We start from the raw sequence: 13,772 nt of genomic DNA, 5'->3' as shown, positions 1-13,772 counted from the left end.
CTTTCTTCAGTGAAATGAAAACCATTGGTTCTGATGCACTAAAGAAAAAGTGTGAACATCTGGCTAATATGTATCACAAAAACCTGAATTACGATGGCCTTTTAAATAAAGCACTACATCGCTCATGCTGAAAATTGTGAGACTCTCCCTGCAGTGTACTAAAAAATTTGAAATCCATATTTCCAAATGTTGAAATTGCACTCAGATTGTTCATGTGCATGATAGTGGCCAACTGTACTAAAGAACATTAGTTTGCAAACCTGAAACTTATAGAAAAAAATCTGCTTTGTAACACAATGGGGCAGCATGGTTTCAACTGGCTTTCACGCATGTGCATGGAGAGTGACTTAAGGCCAATAGTAAAATAATTCTCTGAAAACAAATGCCACAAATGATTTTTATAATAAGAAGTTTGTACTTTCATACTGTGCCATGTAATCAGTGTGGCTTACTTAATATTATTGTGTTTTTCAAGCCTTGTGTATTGTTCATATGTTTATCATATTGATTATTTCCCATGGGCCTGGGTCTTGGTCCTGAAACCGCCAACAATGACAGAACTAGCCCTCTGAAAAGCTCAGCAGACTGCTGAAGCCTATGCTTTCTACTCAATCCATACTCCAAAATATTTGTGAGCTCTGTCAGAAGTCATGAGCTTTGATCTCTTGAACTGTGCATGATCAGTTTAGACCTCAAGACCGAATCTCCAGGCAATTCAGATGCAAACTAAATATGAAAAATTAAGAAGAAAGTTTACTTACTCTTTAAGAGGACATGTAGACATTTTTATAACTTTTTTAGTGTTTGACAAATTGTGTATTTTTTTACTGTTCTGAACCTTGCTTTTTTTTACAAAAGGATATAGAATATCATCTTTTGTTACTCAACTATCAGATGGCGTTGATACAGTGAGTCATAGGAATGAAAAGCTTAGGGTACCGTCACACTTTTGCGACGCTCCAGCGATCCCACCAGCGATCTGACCTGGTCAGGATCGCTGGTGCGTCGCTACATGGTCGCTGGTGAGCTGTCAATCAGGCAGATCTCACCAGTGACCAGTGACCAGCCCCCAGCCAGCAGCGACGCGTGGAAGCGATGCTGCGCTTGGTAACTAAGGTAAATATTGGGTAACCAAGCAAAGCACTTTGCTTAGTTACCTGATATTAACCATGGTTACCAGCGCACACCGCTGCCATCACTGGCAGCCTGAGAGCCGCGGACGCTAGTAACCAAGGTAAATATTGGGTAACCAATCAAAGGGCTTCGCTTGGTTACCCGATATTTACCTTGGTTACAGCTTACCGCAGGCTTCCAGAAGCCGGCTACTGCTCCCTGCACATTCAGATCGTTGCTCTCTCGCTGTCAAACACAGTAATGTGTGCTTCACAGCGGGAGAGCAACGTCCAAAATATGAACCAGCACTGTGTGTAACGAGCAGCGATTTTGCAGCAGGGGCCAGATTGCTGCTCAGTGTCACACACAGCGAGATCGCTAATGAGGTCACTGGTGACCGTGACGCAGCAGCGATCTCGATAGCGATCTCGTTATGTGAGAAGTACCCCTTAGAGACTCAGAAAATGTCTGTTCACTTTACATATTTAAACATCTCCTTTCATTAAGCAATTAGTAGGTGTACTTACTCCATAAATAAAATTTTAGAGCAGGAAGGGGTTAATGTCATGCTGCTGAAGAAATTCCGATGACAATGTAAGAATGTGATGTTTTATTACGTCAACGCATTTCAGAGATCTATGTCTCCTTCCTCAGGACAAGAAATCACATTACCCATTACTCCATAAATAAAAAAGCTTGTAATATGGCGTGTAAGTTGGAATGAGACAATGACACATTTTAACTTTTAAGCCTAATTTTAGTGCCAACTCTGGAAAAGACAATGTTCCAATATTGGAAGAAATATACTAAAATTATAGCTAAGTCCAGAAATACTTTGACTGTGTCTAAATTTTGGGGATTTTAGTTGTTTACCAAAACATTTTCAAGATAGTTACATAATCAATATGAGCTTAACATGCAGACTCTCCCCTTTAATTTGAGGATATTTACATCTAAATTGTAGTAAGGGTTTAGAAACTACAGTTTTTTAATATGTATTTAGATATAGCATCAAGTGAGGATAAATATTAAAACTTAACTTTTAATGTTACTAAATAAAATTCAAAGTAGCACATAATCCTACAGTGGAATACAAAACTTCAAACAGATGCCCACACGAGGGGATTATATAACAAGAACACATGGTTATAGTGATAGTAATCACCTACAGTATGTCCCAACAGCACCATCCAAGGACGCTGAGTCTACTACAGACAGGACCCATCTGCTGAATGGGTAAGAAGGTTCTAAGTGTCTCCATTTTATAATGTTTGTATGCTGATGGTAGCATGACTAATGTCTGACAGGACCACTGTCCATGTATGTTCAAGACTGATACTCCTTTTTTATGCCCTGAGGATGTTTTTTGCATTTACAGAAGTGGTTGGGACATCGGTGATTACAACTAGTGATGAGCGAGCATGCTTGTCAATACTCGGTACTCGCACGAGTATCGCTGTACTCGGGCTGCTCGGCGGGGACCGAGTAATCTCGCGATACTCGTGCTGTACTCGTGGTCTTCATTTCTGCATGTTGGCGCTCTTTTGAGAGCCAGCCCTCATGCAGGGATTGGCTGGCAGACCACTGCAATGCCACAGCCCTGTTAGTTGTGGAATTGCAGTGATTGGCCGGCCTGCACAGCGTGACCGAGCCTTTATATCGGCCGGCGCGCTGTGCTGTGCTCACAGCTATCCAGACTGTCAGTGCAGGGAGAGTGTCGCTGATTCAGGGAAAGCTTTGCGGCCCTTTATAGCTTTTTCAGTTGCAGGGCTGCAAACAGTGTGACCAAAAGTCCTTCTCAGGACTATTCTAGTTGTATACAGGCAGGCAGGGTATAGCCAGGTCGGAGTACAGTAGCAGAGTCCTTCTCAGGACTATTGTTGCTATATACAGGCAGGGTATAGCCAGGTCTGAATACAGGCTAGTGACCAAAAGAGTCCTTGTCAGGACTATTGTACCAGTATACAGGCAGGCAGGCAGGGTAGTGGTGACCGTATACCAGCCTTCATCATATCTGGGGCTGGTGTACACAGTGTAAAACAGTCCAGATAGTGTCTGACTTGTCTGTAATTGTCGCTCCCCAAAAAAACCTGTTAGGTTCTTATTGCGTCCGTGCTTGGTTTTTAAAACCGCACATGTGTGCCTGTTGGTGGCAGCGTACAGGTGCACTTGTGTGCAATTTCCACAAACTTTGATCTAACGCACAAGTAGTGAATATACACGTCAGCAGTGCACAGCATTGCAAAATGCGCAAGGGCATTGGCAAGGAACAAGGAAGTGGACGTGATGGTGGTGCAGGCAGAGGCCGAGGTCGTGGGCAAGCTCTAATTTCACCACAACAAAGGGCCACATCTAGTCGGTCGCACGTCCTGTCCCAAATTCTTGGGGACCGCAGCAGTACACCGCTCTTGAACCAAGACCAGTGTCAACAGGTTGTTAGTTGGATGGCAGATAATGCTTCCAGTCAGATTGGCACCACCACAAACACTCTGTCTTCCACACGGTCAAGTGTCAGTAGCCGTGATACTGCACCGCACATTTCTGAACCTGATCCTCCTTCCTACCACCAGGCTGAGTACACGTCCTCCTCGGACATTAATGATCCCACACTTGGACACTCGGAAGAGCTGTTCACGTTTCCATTCACACATTCTGGCCTCTCGCCAGCTCATATTGAAGTGGGTCATGAGGAGATCGTCTGTACAGATAGCCAAATATTTGAGCAGCCACGTTCTCACGAAGTTGGCAACGTGTCCCAACAAGTGGTGGACGATGATGAGACACAATTGTCAGGAAGTCAGGAGGAGGAGCAGGGTGCGGAAGAGGAAGACGACGTGGTGGATGATCCAGTAACTGACCCAACCTGGCAGGAGGATATGCAGAGCGAGGACAGCAGTGCACAGGGGGAGGGAGGCGTAGCATCACAACAGGCAGTAAGAAGCAGGGTGGTGGCCCCAGGCAGAAGTCAGGCAACCGTTCCCCGGAACAACACGACGACACAAGGTGCCTGTACAAATGTTAGGTCTTCCCGAGTCTGGCAGTTTTTTAAGTTGGATCCAGATGATTCAAAAAAGGCCATTTGCAACACCTGCCGTGCCAGCATCATCAGGGGTACCAAAACTAGCAGCCTGACCACCACCAGCATGATCAGGCACATGTCAGCCAAGCACCCGACTTTGTGGGAAGTACAACAGAGTCGAGGAGCAGTGCTTGCTGATGTCACTGCTACGTCTTCGCTGGTTGTGCATGCGAGCCAATCCTCTGTCCATGCTGCCTGCGAACAAGCCTCCTCCACTCCTGCACCTGCAGTTGCCTACGCAGAAATAACACCATCATCAAGCACGTCCTTGTCCCAGCGCAGCGTTCAGTTATCCATTCAGCAAACCTTTGAACGCAGGCGCAAATACACTGCCAACACCCCACATGCCACAGTTCTAAATGCTAACATTTCGCGACTGCTTGCGCTGGAAATGTTGCCTTTTAGGCTGGTGGAGACAGAAGCATTCCGTGACCTGATGGCGGCAGCTGTCCCACGTTACTCGGTCCCCAGCCGCCACTATTTCTCCCGGTGTGCCGTCCCCGCGTTGCATAACCACGTGTCACAAAACATCACACGTGCCCTGAACAACGCTGTTTCACCCAAGGTCCACCTAACCACAGACACGTGGACAAGTGCTTGTGGGCAAGGCCGTTACATCTCGTTGACGGCACACCGGGTTAATATTGTGGAAGCTGGGACCCAGTCTGAGCGAGGGACGGAACACGTCCTTCCCACACCAAGGTTTGCAGGCCCTACCTCAGTCAGTGTTTCACCCACACTCTACAGCTCCGGAATGTCATGCTCTTCAGCCTCCTCCTCCTCCTGCGCATCCTCATCCACTGTGCCCTCCACACCAGTCACAAGCTGGAAGCACTGCAGCACTGCCTCGGCGAAGCGGCAACAGGCTGTGCTGAAGCTAATCTGCATAGGTGACAAACCCCACAATGCAGAAGAGCTGTGGACAGCTCTGAAACAGCAGGCAGATCACTGGCTCACACCTCTGAACCTAAAGCCAGGAAAGGTCGTGTGTGACAATGGCCGGAACCTGGTGGCGGCTTTGAGGCGAGGCCAGCTGACACATGTTCCATGCGTGGCCCATGTGCTCAACCTCGTGGTTCAGCGGTTTATAAAGTCATACCCAGAGCTGTCTGATATGCTGGTAAAAGTTCGCCGCCTGTCTGCACATTTTCGATAGTCACCTACTGCTTCAGCCGGCCTTGCCGGCTTTCAGCGCCGTTTGCATCTTCCGGCTCACAGACTGGTGTGTGATGTCCCCACGCGTTGGAATTCAACTCTGCACATGTTGGTCAGGATATGTGAGCAGAAGAGGGCAGTTGTTGAGTACCTGCATCACCTAAGCCGTCGGGAAATGGGTCAAACTCCACACATAACACCTGAGGAGTGGAGATGGATGTCAGACCTATGTACCATCCTCCAAAACTTTGAGGACTCCACCAAGATGGTGAGTGGTGATGACGCCATTATTAGCGTCACCATACCGCTACTCTGCCTTCTAAAACGGTCTCTGCTGAAAAACAAACATGATGCATTGCAGGCGGAGCGCGATGAGTTGCAGCAAGAAACAGTAGTGGGTGTGGGTGATAACACACAGCCCAGCCTCGTCTCATCACAACGTGCAGTGGAGGACTATGACGAGGAGGAGGATGAAGACATGGAGCAACTCTCCGGCCAAATTGAGGATATGACATGCACACCAGTCATATCCTCGGTTCAGCGTGGCTGGCCAGAGGACAGGGTAGATGAGGAGGAGGAGGAGGAGGAGGACAGCATGTTCAGTCATCTTGTTGGTCAGGCTACTGAAGTCCTGGCTGTTAAGAGTCTGGCGCACATGGCTGACTTTATGGTAAGCTGCCTGTCTCGTGACCCTCGCGTTAAGAACATCTTGGCCGACAATCATTACTGGTTGGTAACACTGTTAGACCCACGCTACAAGGAGAACTTTTTGTCTCTTATTCCCGTGGAGGAGAGGTCAACCAAAATGCAGCAGTTCCGGAAGGCCATACTCACGGAAGTAGGGAAAGCATTCCCCTCACAAAACGCTAGCGGCATAGGTCAGGAATCAGTGGACAACCGAGGCGTACAGCCGAGAGAGGCACAAGTCCAATCCGCCAGAGGTAGGGGAACAGTCTTTAAGATGTGGGACAGTTTTCTCAGCCCCTCACGTACCACAGCCCCTGAGGTGCGGGGTAGTGCCACAAGAAATCCTAAGTTTGCCCAGATGCTGAAGGAGTACCTTGCAGATCGAACAACTGTACTCCGACATTCCTCTGTGCCTTACAATTATTGGGTATCCAAGCTGGACACGTGGCATGAATTGGCTCTCTACGCCTTGGAAGTCCTGGCCTGCCCTGCTGCTAGCGTTTTGTCAGAGCGTGTTTTTAGTGCCGCAGGTGGAATCATTACAGATAAACGCACCCGCCTGTCAACTGAAAATGCTGACAGGCTGACTCTGATCAAGATGAACAAGGGTTGGATTGGGCCAGACTTCACCACACCACCAGCAAATGAGAGCGGAATTTAAAGTTTGCCATGTACCTCCACTCACCCATGGGTACACACTTCTGGACTTTGGATAATCGCTGGACTGCTCCTCCTTCTCCTCATGCGCCACCATGATGATGACCGTTACAAATTGCAATACTTAGGCCTTTGTTTCAGGTATACCCCCAGTGGTAAATTTTTTCGCCCATTCTTTGCAGAATGGACATTACAACGACAGGAGACCCGCTCCTTTGCAATGGGAACAATGTTTTGAGGCCCTCATGCACGTCTCTACCCAGGGACAACATGGAGCCTCCCAATTTTTGGCTGCCCTGCCTAAGGGCTATACTATAATACACCCACTTCCTTAAAATGGACACTTAATGTTTTGAGGCCCTCATGCACGTCTCTACCCAGGGACAACGTGGAGCCTCCCAATTTTTGGCTGCCCTGCCTAAGGGCTATACTATAATACACCCACTTCCTTAAAATGGACACTTAATGTTTTGAGGCCCTCATGCACGTCTCTACCCAGGGACAACGTGGAGCCTCCCAATTTTTGGCTGCCCTGCCTAAGGGCTATACTATAATACACCCACTTCCTTAAAATGGACACTTAATGTTTTGAGGCCCTCATGCACGTCTCTACCCAGGGACAACATGGAGCCTCCCAATTTTTGGCTGCCCTGCCTAAGGGCTATACTATAATACACCCACTTCCTTAAAATGGACACTTAATGTTTTGAGGCCCTCATGCACGTCTCTACCCAGGGACAACGTGGAGACTCCCAATTTTTGGCTGCCCTGCCTAAGGGCTATACTATAATACACCCACTTCCTGACAATGGACACTTAATGTTTTGAGGCCCTCATGCACGTCTGTATGCAGGGGCATTGGTGAACCTCACAATTTTGGACTGCCCTGGCAAAGGAAAATACTACAAAGACTCACTTCCTCAAAATAGGCACATTAGACTCAAGAGGCCTTCATGTACGTCTCTTCTCAGGGACATCGGAGTGCCACACAATGTTTTCACGTAAAATCTTTCATGTATTAATCTCAAAAAGTAACATACACCAGCTCTATCTCACTATTGGGTATGTGCCCTTAACATTTCCGCCATGAAAAATCATTTTGGGGTCATTTTGGAAGGTTTTCTGGTGAGTCCGTAAAAATGGTGTAAAACGCGGACAAAATTGTTCACAGCTGTGACTTTTCAGTGATAAATGCTTCAAGGGGTCTTCCCCATGCTGTTGCCATGTGATTTGAGCACTCTTCTGAGACTTTTGTGCCATTTTTAGGGTTTCTCCATGCTGCCGGGGGGTCATTTCACAAAAATACTCGGGTCTCCCATAGGATAACATTGGGCTCGTTGCTCGGCCCGAGTACACGAGTATCTTGGGAGGCTCGGCCCGAGCTTCGAGCACCCGAGCTTTTTAGTACTCGCTCATCACTAATTACAACCACTATTTCCATGTGTTCTACTTATACATTCCCTCAGGTGGGCAACTGTTTAAAGTTTTTTATTCCACTGTAGGATGTATATACTACTCTGAATTTTATTTAGGTACATTAAAAGTTATGTTTTAATATTTATCCTCACTTGGTGCTATATCTAAATAATTATCTGAGGTTTATCTAATATCCAAGGGATATGGTCTCTGTCTCTCGAACTGACTATTTATTTTTTTAATATGTAGCTGCCTCTTTTTCAAGAGAACAAAAGTAATTAAGCAATTATCTCAAAAGCTCTTTAATGGGCTGCATAGTTATTCCCTCATGAATCCATCATCAATTAAGCAAGTAAGCAGGTAAAAGATCTGGAGCTGATTCCAGGTGTGACATTTGTATTTGTAAACTGCTGCTGTGAACCTACAACATGCAGTCAAAAGAGCTCTCAATGGAAGATAAACAGACCATCATTAGGTAAAGAAAAAAAAAAAAAAAGAAGAAATCCCTCAGAAAGATAGCAGAGATTTTAGGAGCTGCCAAATCAACAGTTTGGTACATTGTGCAAAATGAGCTGACTGGTAAGCTTTGGGAACTCGAAACACCCTAGACGTCCATGGAGGACAACAGTATTGGGTGATAGCAAAATCCTTTCCATTATGAAGAAAAACCCCTTCACAACATCCACCCAAGGGAAGAACATTCTCCAGGAAATAGATATTTCAGTGTAAGAATCTACCATAAAGAGAAGTCTTCATGAGATCAAATCCAGAGGGTTCACCACAAGGAGCAAACCATTAATCAGCCTTAAAATTAGAAAGTTTCTATTATACTTTGACAAAAAAAACATTTAAAGAAGCCAGCCCAGTTCTGGAAAAGCATTCTTTGACAGAAGAAACTAAGTTTACCTTGTAACATAATGATGGAAAGAAGAAAGTATGGAGAAAGCTTAAAACGATTCATGATCCAAAGCACACCACATGCTCTGTAAAACATGGTGGAGGCAATGTGATGGTATGGGCAAGCATGGCCTCCAATGGCAGTGGGCCACTTGTGTTTATTAATGATGTAACTAAAGACTAAAGCAGCTGGATGAATTCTGATGTGTACAAGGCTATACTTTCTGCTCAGATTCAATCAACTGTAGCAAGGTTGATTAAGCAGAGCTTCACAGTACAGATGGACAATGACCCAAAACAGACTGCAAAAGCAACCAAAGAGTTTTTTAAGGCAAAGCAGTTGTATATTATGCAATGGCTGAGTCAATCACCAAATTTCAACCCCATCAAGCATGCATTTAAAGGGAACCTGTCAGCAGAAATTTTGCACTAAACATAAAAGATTCCCCCTCAGCAGCTCCTGGGCTGCATTCTAGCAATGTTCCTGTTGTTCTTGTGCCCCTTTTCTGACCAAAATAAAGACTTTATAAAGTGGTACCTTTTTGTATGCAGATACTGTAAATGGTACACGGGGGCGGGCTGCCTGGTGTCCGTTATTCTGCCTCCTGCCGCTTTAGGCCGTCCCCCATCGCTCATTTCCATAGCTGTGGATGCCGCCCAGTGCTCCAGAGGTCCCCGCGCATGCCCAGTGCCTAGCTCTCATGGATGAGCACTGTGCCCAGTGTGACCGCTGGTGACGTTTGCGCAGGCTTTAGATTATGGGCGGCGCTTTGATTTTCATTACCAAGTAACCGCCCATAATCGTGTGACCGCGCTTTCCCCCTCTGCCTCCTTCGTTCTGCGCAAGCGCGGGCCTGCTGACCCCACATTACCTCTTTCCCATCTTGCCCTGAGGCAGGAAATAGATGGGAGGAGCGCGGAGCAGGACAATCCTGCGTCTAATCCTGATCTGTGGTGTCCTGCTCCGCGCTCCTCCCATCTATTTCCTGCCTCAGGGCAAGATGGGAAAGAGGTAACGTGGGGTCAGCAGGCCCGCGCTTGCGCAGAACGAAGGAGGCAGAGGGGGAAAGCGCGGTCACACGATTATGGGCGGTTACTTGGTAATGAAAATCAAAGCGCCGCCCATAATCTAAAGCCTGCACACACGTCACCAGCGGTGACACTGGGCACAGTGCTCATCCACAAGAGATAGGCACTGGGCATGCGCGGGGACCTCTGGAACACTGGGCGACATCCACAGCTATGGAAATGAGCGATGAGGGACGGCCTAAAGCGGCAGGAAGCAGAATAACGGACACCAGGCAGACCACCCCCGTGTACCATTTACAGTATCTGCATACAAAAAGGTACCACTTTATAAAGTCTTTATTTTGGTCAGAAAGGGGGCACAAGAACAACAGGAACATTGCTAGAATGCAGCCCAGGAGCTGCTGAGGGAATCTTTTATGTTTAGTGCAAAATTTCTGCTGACAGGTTCCCTTTAACATGCTTAAGACAAAACTTAAGGCAGAAGGACTCCCAAGCAAGCATCAACCAAAGTCAGCTTCCTAAAAAATGTTTCACAAAGGAGGAAACCCAGTGGTTGGTGATGTCCATGGTTTCCAGATTCCAGGCAGTCATTTCTTGCAAAGGATACTCAACAAAGTATTAATGATGAACATCTTATTTATGGTAAATGAAAATGAGGAGGCTTTGTAGGAAAATGATTGCAATTCCTAAACAGTTTGCAGGATATTTTTGTTCAATGTCTTTAATTAAACCTGAATGTCTACATTTCAATTGCAGACAAGTTTCATTTTAAATAAAAAATAGTGGCATGCAGAGGCAAAATTACAAAAATTTGGTCACTGTCCAAATTTTTCTAGACCTAACTCTATATGATTTATTTTCTGTATTGTCAAACCCTTTCAAATTTAAGATCTCTCATAAGTTTAGTTATTGTAGTTTTTATAAGCATCAAATGATTATGAAAAATGTACTGAACAAAATAGAATATATTGTAAGTGTAAACATTTGGCTAATAAAGATTTGTTAATAAATAAGGCAAAACATTAGGGCTAAATGAAGTAAGAAGCAATATACTTTGCTTTATAGTTCCGTACTTAATAAGGTTGAAAAAAAAAAAAAATGTCCACAAGGTTCAACTGAGGGATCTCAGAAAACATCTCAACAGTAGTGGGCATTTAGTCATGAAGGCGGGCATCATTCATCTTTTACATTGTTTATACTAATTAATTAGTCCACATACTAAAACAAATTCATTTTTTAACCTATTTTTATGGGTTTTTTTTCTATTTTATTATTTGTTTCACATGGAAATACAAAACTGGTGCTTGAAGGTGATTCAATGACTTTGATGAGAGAAATTTTCTTCTTGTGTAGAGGCAGAAGGTGCTTTGTGACCATGATAAACTGTGAATGTGTTATATTTCTAACTTTATAATAGAGTTATTAAGGTTTGTTTGCACTAAATACTTGGCATTAAAAAAATGACTGCCGATCAGGAACTTTTTTGGCTTCTACACAAGCAGAACAATTTTAACGATCTGTATCAATTGTTCAGTCTGTATGGGCTGCCATTGCTCTCAGCAGCACGAGTGCTGCTTACACAAGATGATGTGCTACCGAAAGCGATGATCTCTTGGGTAGCACAAAACATCATTTCACTTGACGAATGAGCGTTTTGCTTGTTTAGACTGAGAGATTAATAGGAAATAAGGGATACTTCTCACATAGCGAGATCGCTAGCGAGATCGTTGCTGAGTCACAGGTTTTGTGACGCACCAGTGATATCAGCGATCTCGTAGTATGTGACATTAAGCAGCGACTTGGCCCCTGCTGTGAAATCGCTGATCGTTACACACTGCTCTGGTTCATTTTTTGCTCGTTGCTCTCCCGCTGTGAAGCACACATTGCTGGGTTTGACAGCGAGAGAGCAACGATCTGAATGTGCAGGGAGCAGGGAGCCGGCTTCTGACAGCTGCGGACACTGGTAAGCAAGGTACACATCGGGTAACCAAGCAAAGGCTTTGCTTGGTTGCCCGATATTTACCTTGGTTACCAGCGCCCGCAGCTGCTAGAAGCCGGCTGCCTGCTCCCTGCACACGTAGCCAAGGTACACATCAGGTAACTAAGCAAGGCGCTTTGCTTAGTAACCTGATGTGTACCCTGGCTACGAGTGCAGGGAGCCAGCGCTAAGTGCTGTGCGTAACCAGTGTAAATATCGGGTAACCAAGCAAAGCATTTTGCTTAGATACCCAATATTTACCTTGGTTACCAAGCGAGGCATCGTTTCCACGAGTCGCTGCTGGCTGGTGGCTGGTCACTGGTCGCTGGTGAGATCTGCCCGATTGACAGCTCACCAGCGACCATGTAGCGATGCACTATCGATCCTGACCAGGTCATATCGTGGTCGGAATCGCTGGTACGTCGTTTAGTGAGACGGTACCCTAAGTGTTCTTAGAAGATATCATTCACAATAATCTTGCAGTGTAAATGTTCCATTATCTATCATTGAATAATAACAATGTGATGATAATGAGAACTCATTTCTACAACACAGGTTAGTCTATTACACCATGTTCCAAATTATTATGCAAATATTTTTCTCTAATTTTCCTAAATGGTCGGTGCAAATGACAGTCAGTCTAATAAAAGTTATCACCCATTAGAGTATACATTGAATTTTATTGAAGAAACCTCCCAATGATAACAGTATAATCTTTAAAATAAAAAAAACTCAAAATGCACTGTTCCAAATTATTAGGCAAAGTAGAGTTTCTAATCATTTCATATGTTTTAAAGAACTGAAAATGCTCATTTATGTAATTTGCAGCATTAGAAGGTCACCTTCACTGAAAAAAAAGATATTTAAATCCAAAACATCCCAACAGGCCAAGGTACATGTTAACATAGGAACCTTCCTTTGATATCACCTTCACAATTCTTGCATCCATTGAACTTGTGAGTTTTTGGAGAGTTTCTGCTGGAATTTCTTTGCATGATATCACAATAGCCTCCCAGAGCTGCTGTTTTGATGTGAACTGCCTCTCACCCTCATAGATCTTTTGCTTGATGATACTCCAAAGGTTCTCTATAGGGTTGAGGTCAGGGGAAGATTGTGTCCACACCATGAGTTTATCTCCTTTTCTGCCCATAGCAGGCAATGACACAGAGGTATTCTTTGCAGCATGTGATGGGGCATTATCATGTATGAAGATGGTTTTGCTTCTGAGGGCACATTTTTGCTTTTTGTACCATGGAAGAAAGTTGTCAGTCAGAAACTCTATATACTTAGCAGAGGTCATTTTCACACCTTCAGGAGGGGCCTACCAGATGTATCCCCATGATTCTGGCCCAAAACATGACTCCTCCACCTTCTTGCTGTCATCGCAGTCTTGTTGGTACATTGTGGCCATCCACCAACCATCCACTTCTCCATCCATCTGGACCATCCAGGGTTGCTCGACAATCATTAGTAAACAAGACTATTTGAAAATTAGTCTTCATGTAAGTCTGGGCCCACTGCAACCGTTTCTGCTTGTGAGCACTGGTTAGGGGTGGCCGAATAGTAGGTTTATACACCACAGCAAGCCTTTGAAGGATCCTACACCTTGAGGTTCGAGGGACTCCAGAGGCACCATCAGCTTCAAATATCTGTTTGCTGGTTTGTAATGGCTTTTTAGCAGCTGCTCTCTTAATCAGATGAACTTGCCTGGAAGAAACCTTCCTCATTCTGCCTTTATCAACATGAACACGTATGTGCTCT

The 13,772-nt window shown here is 45.2% G+C and overlaps 1 protein-coding gene across 1 annotated transcript in view; it reads right to left on the bottom strand.

Annotated features, from left to right (window-relative positions):
• Positions 1-13,772, bottom strand: part of PTPRQ (protein tyrosine phosphatase receptor type Q) — an 855,789-nt gene that overhangs the window by 224,566 nt on the left and 617,451 nt on the right. The window lies entirely within an intron of this gene.

This window comes from Anomaloglossus baeobatrachus, chromosome 4 (genome assembly GCF_048569485.1).
Source record: "Anomaloglossus baeobatrachus isolate aAnoBae1 chromosome 4, aAnoBae1.hap1, whole genome shotgun sequence".
NCBI lineage: Eukaryota > Metazoa > Chordata > Amphibia > Anura > Aromobatidae > Anomaloglossus > Anomaloglossus baeobatrachus.
The sequence above is the reverse complement of the archived record's forward strand: the minus strand, read 5'-3'. Positions and strand labels throughout refer to the sequence as shown.